The sequence below is a fragment of the Callospermophilus lateralis genome, chromosome 5, assembly GCF_048772815.1.
Source record: "Callospermophilus lateralis isolate mCalLat2 chromosome 5, mCalLat2.hap1, whole genome shotgun sequence".
NCBI lineage: Eukaryota > Metazoa > Chordata > Mammalia > Rodentia > Sciuridae > Callospermophilus > Callospermophilus lateralis.
The window spans coordinates 71382405-71393368 of NC_135309.1; positions in this window are offsets into that span (position 1 = coordinate 71382405).

Consider the following 10964-nt stretch of genomic DNA (forward strand, 5'->3'; position numbering starts at 1 on the left):
CTGAAGAAACCTGAAGGTTTGGAATTCAAAAAAGAACATTCCAGGTACTAGAAATTGCATCTAAAAAGTAAGAGGCAAAGAATTTAGCCTGAGTCCACTAAGATGCTAAGCTTCCAGAATTACTCAGAATTTACCCAGAAGGTCAGGAGACCTTCTCTCACTTTTCCTAACCTTCTGGCTAAGTTCTGAGTAAACTGAATAGGAGAGTTCCTGACTCACTGAACCACATGTCCCCAGCCATCACCTGGATGGTGTTGGAGAGTTGCTGGCCTCATCAGTCAGCCTATCTGCCCAGCTTTATCTTGATTCCAGCTGTTCCGTAGCTGCCTTCCTCTAACCCCGACTCTGCTCCAGGACTGGTTGATCTGGTCCACTCTTGTTCCCCGCTCTACCCTGGGGGTTCCTAGTCCTCTCCTTAGGCAGGAGGGACAGATTCGTCTCCTCCACAATCTCCAATTCATAACCTGGGCTGGACAGAATTTAGCATCTGGCCTGCAGGAGCTGAGGGGAGGAAGATACCCAAAGGAAGATAGCCGGAGTGTTGAGAGGTTTAGTCCCTTGGCTTGGGTCTCAATTCAGGGAGGGGACCTGGATCCCTGTCCAATGTCCCCTTGAAGAATGCTTTCCACACATGGATACATTTCCCAGAGCCACCCGCCCTGCTGCAGAGCACACACACAGCTCCTCTCACACACTCACCATCCAGCTGCACACTGTGTCTCCATGACAACCGGGAGGCCTGGTCCATGGATGTTAGAAATAAGTGCCAGAGGAAAAGGAGAGAGGGAGGGAGGGAGGGAGAGGAAGAGAGAGAGAATATGAGGAGAGTAACATCAGAAATAAGGAGACTTAGAAAGGTAGCCTTTCGAGGAGGCCCCTATTCTTCCCTGGCACCCCCTTCCAGGAAGACATGAGTGGACTGAGGGAGGCCCTGAGGATATGGTGGGGACTAAGGACGGGCTAGGGGCTGCTTGGACACAGGTAATGGAGCACAGTGGGCAGTGAGAGAGGAGCAGGAGCAAGGGGAGCTTGAATGGCAGTGAGGAGTCAGGATGAGGATACTTGGTCTGGGTAAAAGGCATACGAGGGCTTGGGTGGGGGGTGGGGGACTTGGGGGAGCTACTTTCCCTTATTCCAGGCCTAATTGGCTGTTCAGGCTGAAACCACCTCTTAGTCACTTAGTCTAATTAGAATTGTTCCGGAGAAGACTGTGGGGGAGGGGAAGGAGATGCAGGGGTGTGAAGGGGGAAGGGTAGGTGAAGACAGAGTTGGGTGGGGGAGGGGTGGGAGTTCCTTCTCCGACCTTCTTCCCATTCTATCACCACTCAGTAGATGGGGTGAGTTGTAACTGCCAAGGTTGGGGTCACTCTAACACTGGCCTCTCTAGTTGTCACTGCCTTCTCACACTCACCTGCTTTCTGCTCTGCCCTGTCCCCACCCATGCTATCTCTGTGTGTGTGTCTCTCTGGTTCTAGATCTCTCTCACTCTCTCCTGCTTTCCCTTGAGAATCACTCACCTTCCCTTTTCTCCTTCCTCAGAATCTCCTGACCTCTGGCCACCCACAAAGATTTTCTAACAGATAGATAAAGCCAGTGTGGTGGCCACCCCTGTCATCCCTGCTACAAGGGAGGCTAAGGCAGGAGGTTTGCAAGTTTGAGGCCAGCCAGCCTCAGCAACCTTGGTGAGACTCTGTCTCAAAATTTGAACGGGGAGGGCTGGGGATGTGGCTCAAGCGGTAGCACGCTCAGCCTGGCATGCATGCGGCCCGGGTTCGATCCTCAGCACCACATACAAACAAAGATGTTGTGTCTGCCGAAAAGCTGAAAAATAAATATATATTTTTTTTTTTTAAATTTGAACGGGGAGGGATGATTCAAGGAGCTGGGGATTTAGCTCAGTGGTAAAATGCCCCTGGGTTCAAACACCAATACCAAAAAAGGAAAAATAAATGAATACAATAACTCCTAAATTTGTCATTTGTCCTGTGGATTTAAGATGATCATGCATACAAACTGCTTAGGAAAGGAAATTGTAAGGGCTCAATAAATGACTGCTCTCATGGTCACTCCAGACTCCCTTCCTTTCTTTGGAGCCCTGCAAGAGCCAGGACATCTGCATCTTCCAAATCCCTTCCTCCTGTTGCTACTTTCCCTTACTCTTGGGTGCCCAAATGACTTCTTCCTAGACCCCTCCCCTTGCCTTGCCCCCATGGTCACTCAATGGGTGTCCCTGTGGAGGGGAAATTGATGCTCAGCAGGTGAGGCTTGGATCCTGCCCCTGCCTACAAGATCTGGAGGACAGACTGCTATAGCCTAGGGTCTGTTTTTCCCTGCTCTGTGGGTCTCTGAGGGGAGGAAAGGGGACAGCCATAAATGATGTAGGGGAAGCATACTTGCTAAGGGGGACAATAAGAGATGAGCAGCGTCCAGAAGCCTAAATATTTCATGGGGCTGCAGCACTTCGAAGGGCAAAGTCCCTGAGCTGTGTTTGTGAGTGTGCATGTGACTCCTGCACGTGGTTTAGAGCTGTTCCACCTGCCCAGTGCCCTTTGCACACCCAACCTTTAAATTCCTGCACCCTCAGAAAGCTGCCCCCAGGTACCCTTTCCTAGCCATAATGCTTCTGAAATCCTCCTAGTACATACATATTTTCTTTCTTACAGCTGTGGGAATCTGTTAGGCTCTGGGGCTGTGTTTTTACCAGGTCACATTTCTTTTTGCCTATGTTTTCAATACCCCCACTTTAAAAAAAAAAAACAAAAAAACATTTTGGGAATTGAACCCAAGGCCTCATGCATGCTAGGCAAGCACTCTACTACTGAGATATACTCCCAGGCGAGGTTTCCTTCTTTATCTTCCCCAAGAATCCAAATGTTGGAAAATCTGGTAGTTGGGTGCAGAGGTAGATGTGTGGGCTGGTGGGAAGGAGGTCAAGGTCTCCCTAATTTTATGTTGACTGAGATGAAGTGGTCCATCTGAGCAGGTGGGAATGGAGGATAGCAACAGGGTCTAGTGGCTTCCATGCCTACACTCACAGATGAGCTGGGGGACTGCCTCTGCCAAACCTATACCTCCCTCCAGCTGATCTCAGGAGGGATACTCCATGACTCCAATCTAACTCTATATCGAAGTAGGGGAGAGGGGAGAGGAAAGTGTCCCTTTTAGTCTTCATCCCAGGATTCCCTTTGTCCTTTTCCCTGACCTTATCCCCCATAGATCACTATTTTGTTTACTTGTTCAATTTTCGTCTCTTCCCACTAAAATAAAAGCTTACAGGATTCAAGAACCTTGTTTAATTTATTTATAAAGTATTTATTTAAATACTTGCTAAATGAATGAATGAAAGAATATCTGAGGCTAGGGATATAGCTCAGCTGGTAGAGTGCTTGCCTTGTATGCACAAAGCCCTGGGTTCAATTCCCCAGCAACACACACACACACAAACACACACACAAAAAAAAAAAAAAAAAAAGAAAAAAGAAAGAAAGAAAGAAAGAAAATCTGCTTGGGGATTGTGTAGCCAGAACAAGAAAAGGGAGGAAGAGGGAAGACAGGCCCAGGTGAGTGGGATGTAGGTGCCAGGGACTGTGGTGGGGAGGAGGAGGGGAGTTTGGGAGGAAGGAGGGCACCAGGGAAGAGATGGGGTTGAAGAAGACCTGGGATGGGCTGGACCCAGTGGCGCACATCTGTAATCCCAGCTGCTCAGGAGGCTGAGATAGGAGGATCTTGAGTTCAAAGCCAGCCTCAGCAATGGTGAGACCCTAAGCAACTCAGTGAGACCCCGTCTCTAATAAAATACAAAATAGGGCCAGAGATGTGGCTCAGTGGTTGAATGCCCCTGAGTTCAATTTCTGGTACCAAATATAAGAAGACCTGAGATGGAAGTAGGAAGAGTTAGACATGGGAGGGCTTTGGAGAGAGGGATAAAGATTCATGCAGGGGGTTTGGGAAGAAGGAGGCTGAACTTGGAATAGGGAGCCCTTAGCAAGGCTAAGCCTGAAATTGGGGTCTGGGGCACCAGGAGCAACTGAATCTTAGGGGTTTCCCAGAGCCTCTGGTTCCATCAGTGTCCCTCCAAATCATTGTCACCTCCAAATCTGGGCTGGATGCCCAGCCCAAGTACCTTCCTCTAGCCCTTCCAAGCCCAGAAACAGGAAATTGTAAGGGCTCAATAAATGACAGCTTTCTTGGTCACTCCAGACTCCTTTCCTTTCTTTGGAGCCCTGCAGGAGCCAGGACATCTGCATCTTCCAAATCCCTTCCTCCTGTTGCCAGCAGGGGTACCTGACCCTCTGATTACCCTGCTATATTCAGAGAGGCCCCTCCGGAAACCTTCATCCTCCCAAATCAAAGGTGACCACAATATTAACTCATTAGCACTAAGCCACCAGAGGAAACTGGGTTGGAGGGAGTAATTGGTCACAGGGTTCAGCCTGGTCCCTTTGCCCTCTCCCCAGGCAAGGGGCTTCCTGAGAAGGCAGGCAGGGGACAGGGGAAGTAGCCTAGAATGAGGGTGGGGAGATTCCTATCAGAGGGATAGTGTCTCCCCCAGAATTGGCCAGAGTGGCTGTGTGCACCGGGGTGGGAGGGGAGCAGAGGAGATTGGAGGTGTGCACCTGCAGTGGTTGTCATGGCAACCTGACTTGGATCCCAAGGGGGTGGCTTCTCCCCCAAAGCCCTATGAAGCCTGGAACAGGAGAGTGGAGACCGTGTGTGTGTGTGTGTGTGTGTGTGTGTGTGTGTGTACAAAACTCTACTCCTGGGAGAGGATTGCTAGCCTCCTCCCTCTTCTCTTCCCTACTTCTCTGGGTGAGGCTAAGACCAAGGAGGTGGCCATGAAGAAAATGTGTTAGGGTGTTAGGGAGGGGGATGCCCTTCATAAGGGGGACAGGGTGGGGTAATATGCGCATTGTACTGGGGTGGTGTCCCAGTATATGTGAAGGACAGTTATACTCAGCTGACCTACTCCAGTCCTGCAGCCAGACCACACAGGAGAGGGATTTGGGAGGAGATACTTATTAACAAAGACAACAATAATCACAGTTAACTTTAATTGAAGGCTTATTAAATCCAGCTTTGTGGTTATGGTAAGCATTTTACAGGCAGTGTCCCATGTGACTCTTACAACGGTACAGGGTAGGAATTATGGGCCCCATTTACAGATGAGAAAACTGAGATTCTAAATAACGTGATTCCAGGTCAAGATGCTGGAAAGAGACAGGAAAAGACTCTGTAGGAAGGGAGGAGGCATAACACAGGTTGCCAGCCCCTAAAGCCTTAGTCCTGTCCCAGGCCCTGCAGGTCACTCGTGCTCAAGGGTCCCCATGCTCTTTGACAAGGTTAGTCTGGTACTATGCCAAGGGGTAGGGCCTGGGAACTTCAGATCTTGCTTGGGCTGGGCAGGAACAGCTGAGGGCACCTGTGAGGGTATGGGGTACGCTGAACATTGGGCATCGTGATTGGCACGAGCCAGGGGAGCGGCTGACATCCTTGTTCCTGGTAAACACGAGGAGAGGTTACTTCACAAGGAAACAGTAATTAACTTTAATTAGCACCTTGCATCTCAGAATATTATTAACATCTCAATTTCTCTAATCAAGGCAGCAGGAGAGGGGCGGCATCTGCTTTGCCGACTCCTTCCTGGCTCTGCTCCCTGGCTTGGCATGGCTCCTGCTCAGCCCCCACCCCCTGGATGGCACCCAGGAGTGCCTCCTCAGGGCCGGGTTGCCAAGGGGAGCCAACCAGTGAGGGGGGCTTGGGTCCACAGGACAGAGAGCAGGTACAGGCCAAGGACACACAGCTGGCCTCAGCCAACAAGGGGTAGGAGGACAGAGCTGTGTTTGTGGCCACCTTATCTTTCCAAATAGACTATAAGCTCATAAGGCAGTGTTGGCTTATAATCCTACCCAGACAACAGCATGGCTGCCTCCCTGTTTGCCCTTTATCTCTTCCTCCCTTTCTTCTTGCTTCCTTCTTCTCTCCCCTCCCTTCCCTTCCCTCCTCTCTCTTCTTTGAGTTAGCCTTCTTTCTTTCTCTGTCACTGTTTCCTTCCTCTCCTTTCCATTCCTCTCACTCCCCCTCTCCTCCTCACTTGAATCCTCCATTTCGACAAACACGTTAAATATCCCTTACAGCATGGGACTCCGCTCCCACCTCTGCCATACAGCAGTGGGCAGAGGATAAATCCCATCCTGGAGGAGTTTCGAATCCCACAGGGGAGATAAGGCTTGGGTGTAAAGAACTCTAATTTGGGCTCCATACAGATAGTCATCAAAATGTGAGGGATGTACAGATAAAACATTGCGGGGGTTCTAGGAGGGAGGGAGGAGTGGGAGAGGTGAGGGACCTAACTATGAGGCATAAGGCAGAGATCTTATGGGGCACCTCAAGGGCAACAGGAGCCTGAGGCCATGAGGGCATGTGATGCTGACCTGTACTCTTTAGAAGAAGGCCCTAACATCAGGGAGGAAAGCCCTGGAAGTGTGGGAAATAACACTCTCTTCATTATCCCCACCCTCAATGGCCCGTTAACCCTGCCACGTGTCTGATATTAATAACTGACTGTCCTTCTTGGTCTAATTACTGCCCACTGCTGCTTGCACAATTGGTTATTTGGCAGTATCCTCAGGGCTTTCTCTCTGGTCCATCCCATTTGTATTATCAAGTGCCTATTATGTCTCCAGGGCAGGGTCTGCACTGGTCCACAGTGGCCTCATCAGTACCCCTCACCTGTGGCTGCACTTGTGACTACAGTATCACCCCACAATCTCCAACTTTGAAACAGCTAGAAGACAGTGATAAGATTAAGGTTCAACTGTAAATCTTGTTCTACAAATTCTTTTTTTTTTTTTTTAATATTTATTTATTTTAGTTCTTGGCGGACACAACATCTTTGTTTGTATGTGGTGCTGAGGATCGAACCCGGGCTGTCAGGCCAGCGTGCTACCGCTTGAGCCACATCCCCAGCCCCATTGTTCTACAAATTCAAAGGGCCAGTTCAACGTCCTGTGGAGACCCAGTCTCAAACCCACAGGACACACACCATTTGATTTTATTATATTTACCTTGGTTCAGGAAACTGATCGCACATCAAGTTTCCGGGTGCCAAGTAGGGACAGGCTATATTGGACCACCCTGCTAATATGGGCCATGACACCAAGAAACCATGACACCTTTCCTCTGCTAGAGTTGTATTCACCATTTAGGATTGACTTTCATGAAACTTAGAGGATTAATGTAATTCTCCCAGTAACCTGGAGAGGCCGAATTATAAACCCATTTTATAATTGAAGACACAAGACAAAGAGGTGAAAAGTCACAGGCTGGGAAGAAAGTGAAAATAGGGCGGGGACAAGCAGTGCTGGGATCACTTTCATAATTGCAGTCTCCCCACTTTACTGTGAGCCCTCGGTCCACCCAGAGCTGGGGCCATGGGGAGGCCTGAGCATGGGCCCTGGCCGGGGAACTAGAAGAATGGCCACTTGCTGGTTAGCAAACAGAGCCTGTTAGCTCTCCCTCTCCTCTGACTCCTCCCTACCTTCCACCCAGCTCCAGCTCCCTGAGGGAGGGCCGGGGGCTGGGCCTCTGTAATTATAGAGTAGCCTGCACAGGGCGGAGAAAAATCTGACGTTTCCAAAGGCCTTTTTGATGTTGATGATTATGGCGATGACGAGGCTGTCCGAAGACTGGGGACTTTTTTGTTTCTCTCTCCATCGGGGTCTCTCCTTCTCTGCCCTGAGGACTGGTGTAGTCGGAGGAGGACCAGCACCGGCTCCTCTTTGCAGGGGGATGAGGACGAACGTGGCCAAAGGGAAACCCGGGGACTCAGCCCACCCTTCACCTCGCGCTGGGCACAGGGGTGCGCTGACGCGATCATTAGCATAATATTTGCATAAAGAACAATTGAGGAGATTGGAGTCGGGCCTCAGAGGAAACACCTGCAAGGAACTGTGAATGAAAACCTCTCCACCCCCACCCGAGGTCCCTCCTACCTCCACCCAGGATCCCGGGAAGCGGCAGGAGCCCAGCATAATAATGACGATGGCGATCAGTTGTCATTTACAGAGCGCCTACTAAGGGCCAAGCACTGACGTGGGTGTTCCCTGCCTCACGCCCCACCCGAAGTGATGATGTTTATAATCCCCATTTCTACAGAGGCGGAAACTGAGGCTCAGTCCCCACCCCACCTGTCCAGGTCAGGTAGACGATGTCACGGCAGAACTGGGCTTGTTTTTTTTTTTTTTTTTTTAATATGTTTTTAGTAGTAGATGGACACCATACCATTATTTTATTTGTTTGTTTTTATATGGTGCAGGGGAAAGAACCCAGTGCCTCACGCATGCCAGGCAAGCACTCTACCACTGAGCCACACCCCGGCCCCAGAATTGGGCTTCTTAAAGGGTCATGCTCCCGAATCTCACTGTGGGGCAGACTTCTCTGGGCTTCCCTCAGGCTCCATGACTCAGTCTCGATGGGTTCCCAGGATCTCAGGAGCTTGGAATTGGGTCTCAAAGACAGGCTTTTATACACAAACACACATGCTCACGTACACATTTGCCCTGCGCCCTGCCCCTCCCCCACCGTGCTTCTAGAGGCAGAGGAGCGGGCTGACTTGGCCCATAACCAGGTTAGCCAAGATCCAATTAACTAGTTAGCGCAGGCAGAGCTGGGGGCAGGCAGGGCGCGCAGGAGAGCGGGACGGATGGGTCCGGTAATGTGCAGAGACAGCCAGAGACAGCAGCTCCGCTCTAACCTGATAAGCAGCTCCCAACATCTATGTGCCCCGCCTGGCAGGCTGAGCCACCTGATTCCAAGAGGCTGAGGGGCGGGTGCCAGCGGTCAACTTCTGAGTCCTCTGTCACTTCACAACACCCTAAGCCTGTGTCCTCCCCTCAGCAACACTCACTCCTGCTCTTTTTTTTTTTTCAGGGCTGTGAGGCAGGCAGCTTCTGGAAGATACATCTTCATCCAAATGAGGCCAAAGGAGAAAGCTGGGAATATCTGTCATGTGCAAGGAAGGAATGGGTGCAGTCACTACCTCCAGGTGGGAGGGTGGGGGAACGCTGCTGGAGGAGTTCATGGGGATGTGGAAATAACAATAGCCACTATTTATGGAGTTCACATTTATGTGTACTCTCTCATTTACACTCCTGCAACCCTTGGCTGTGGGTATTATTAGAAGCCTCAATTTGCAGATGAGAAAAACGGAGACTTAGAGAGGTTAAGAAACTTGCCTAAGGTCACACATCTATCAAGCCTCCTTAGCCTCAGAAACCCACGATCTACTCCCCTGGACTAGGTCTAGCACTGAAAACAATGTCACTGACAGCAGTACTACTTGCTTTTGCATATCACTTTGATACTAGAGATGGGAGCTGTTCGGTCCCTGTCTCAACGTCAGAGCTTATAAAGGCTTTCTGGATTTACCATAGGTAGTTGTTTTATCATGAGGTAGTTGTTTTAGTTCTGACTTCAGTTTTACAGATAAAAGGAATTGGAGCTTGGAGGGGCAATGTGACTCCCAAGACTCACAACTGGCAAGTATCAGTGAGAACTTGAACCCAGGCTAGTTCTCACCTGTAGTCTAGTGCTCTTTTTTTGGAGGGGGGTGGTTACCAGGGATTGAACTCAGGGGCTCTTGACCACTGAGCCATGTCCCCTGCCCTATTTTGTATTTTATTTACTCACTGAGTTGCTTAGCACCTTGCTTTTTGCTGAATCTGGCTTTGAACTTGTGATCCTCCTGCCTCAGCCTCCCAAACTGCTGGGATTACAGCTGTGTACCACTGTGCCCAGCTTAGTCTAGTGCTCTTAAGGAGACAATGGAAAAAGAAAGACATTGCATCCTGAGGTCAAGGTGGATCATTGGTCTATTTATTTGTTTTTCATAAGCTTGTTGGAAACCATGTGTGTGGTTGGCATATTTATTCGGGGTGGAGGAAGCAAATGGCTTCTTACCTTCATACAGTAGAAGGAGAGGAAAGCCCTGAAGTCTGTGAACTTGGAACTGTCTTGGTCAGGGGACTTCAGGGAAGGAAGGACCAAAAGACATCCTTTCTCTGTTCCTTATGGCTCCAGACTATCTTTTGTTTGATTTTGTCATGTTTTTTCAGAGGCAGCAACTGAATCCCAGAGACCTTAGGAACTCTCCAAGGTCACACACAGAGACAGAAATACAAACCAGGCCTCTGGACTTGAAGGCTCGTTTCCTGTCAACCTGGAACCCCCCACTCATTGCAGGATGGAGGCTTCCTAACACCACAAGCCCTGAGTTCTGGTTTGTGTCCTCCTCCCATCCTAGAATGAAGGAAGCCCATTTCCCTCCTGTGCTCTGAGAGGAGAGAATCAGTGGAACCCCTGCAGCTAGGGCTTGGAGTTCTGCATGTGGGATGAGCACATGGAGCAGGAAGAGTAAGAGGACTGCTGTTTTCATGGGACACAGTATTTGGGCCACGCCTGCAAGAACATGTGTGTACTCTCTGTTTTCTCTGATACCAGCACCAGAAGGGTTAATACGTCCCCAGCCCAGGGGACCAAGGAGTTGTCCACACAGGAAGCTACTCTCCCAGTCTCAAAGGCCTCTGGGGAAGGGGGAGGGGAGCGACTTTCTCAGTCTCTTTCCCAGGCTCCTCAGCCTCCCTGGGGATCCAGCTACATGCCAGAGAGGTGACCCCTGACCCGGCCCCCTCCACTGACTCCCCAGCCCGGGTGAAGGCTCTGATCCAGGCTCAGGGCCCTCAGGGCACTGGGAGGCTGAGACCACCCCCACATCCTCACCTTGTTTTTTTTCCCATCATCCCATTTACTCCCCTTGGGCCTCGCTCCACTCCTGTTCCACATTCACCATGTCCAGACCCCTAAACTTCATCCTCCGCTCCATCTCTGGGCCCCCTGTCCTCTCCTCCCAGCCCTCGCATTTGTAATCGTCTAAAAATAAAAGCTTGTGATTCAAGTAGGCAACTCCG